General features: G+C 36.8%; 1 non-coding gene across 1 annotated transcript; it reads left to right on the top strand.

Annotated features, from left to right (window-relative positions):
- Nucleotides 1–1,025: 1,025 nt before the first annotated feature.
- Trnav-cac (transfer RNA valine (anticodon CAC)) lies at nucleotides 1,026–1,099 on the top strand. The gene has a single exon. It is a non-coding gene; the product is annotated as a tRNA-Val (tRNA).
- Nucleotides 1,100–1,336: the final 237 nt, after the last annotated feature.

The raw sequence follows: 1,336 nt of genomic DNA, 5'->3' as shown, positions 1-1,336 counted from the left end.
GTGAGATTTGAGCTTAGCGCAAATTCCTCTATGGAAAAGAATTTCATATTGAGTCCAAAAAGTAATGACCTGATATTTTATATTGGCTTCAAATTCGTGTGTGTGTGTGTGTGTGTTTACAGAGGTTACAATGTAATTTCTATTACATATTCATTAGAACAGCTAAAATTAAAAGCACTGAAAATAGAAATGCTGATAAGCATGTGGGATGTCAGTAATTCATTCATTGCTGGTAGGAATGCAAAATGGTAAAGCCACTTTGAGATTCAGTCTGGAGTTTTCTTACAAAGTTAAATATATTCTTACCAATAGGCTCTGAAATTATGCTCTTTGGTATTTACCCAAATGAATTAAAAATTATGTCCACACCAAAAACCAGAACTTGACTTTTCACAGAGACCTTATTTATAAGTGCCAATACTTGGAAACAACCAAGCTGTCTCTCAGTAGGTGAATGAATAAAAGTGATACAACCACACAATGAAATGTTAATTGGTGTTAAAAAAAAAAAAAAAGTTTGCAGGTACAAGGTCAATGCACAAAAGTCAATTGTATTTTTATACACTACAAATAATCCTAAGATAAAATTGAGTAAAAAATCCCATTACAGTAGGATCTACATAGATCACATCACAGTTCAAAAACCTCTAGTGATTTTCCTTCTTAGATTAACTTTCCAGATGAGCTCATCATGCCTCGTAAGACTCAATGATGTTGCTCTAAGCTGCTTATCTGACTTCATCTCCTTCCTCCATCTGTCTTGTTCACTTCGGTTCAGACCTCTTGGCATCTTTTCTGTTCCTCAACTATGTCAGGTGTGCTGCTTGCAGCCCTTGTCTCCCAGAAAACCGCATGGTCTGCTCCCTCACTTCTCTCTGCTACTACATCTTTTACTCAAATGTTAACATGTGTATTAAACAGGGGACTGGAGTTATGGCTCAGCAGTAGAGTCCTTGCCTACCACATGTGAGGCACAGGCTTAGATCCTCAGCACCACATAAAAAAAATAAATACAAAACACAGGCTGGGGATGTAGCTCAGTTGGTAGAGTGTTTGCCTCACATGCACAAGGACCTGGGTTCAATCCCCAGCACCACAAAAGGCAAGCAAAAAACTCCCCCCAAAACATAGAGGTATTGTGTATATCTATAAATAAGGAATATTTTTAAAAATGTGTATTAAACAGGATCTCTCTCATCAACATAAAACAATACCCTCTGAAACCCTCTTGCTCTTTATCCCTTTACGTTATAAAAGCACATGCACGTGCACACACACACACAAAGCTTTTATTTATTATTCTACAAATCGTCATTTGCAAGTGTTCAAATGAAAA

The sequence above is a fragment of the Sciurus carolinensis genome, chromosome 6 (assembly GCF_902686445.1).
Source record: "Sciurus carolinensis chromosome 6, mSciCar1.2, whole genome shotgun sequence".
In the NCBI taxonomy this organism is placed as follows: Eukaryota; Metazoa; Chordata; class Mammalia; order Rodentia; family Sciuridae; genus Sciurus; species Sciurus carolinensis.
The sequence above is the reverse complement of the archived record's forward strand: the minus strand, read 5'-3'. Positions and strand labels throughout refer to the sequence as shown.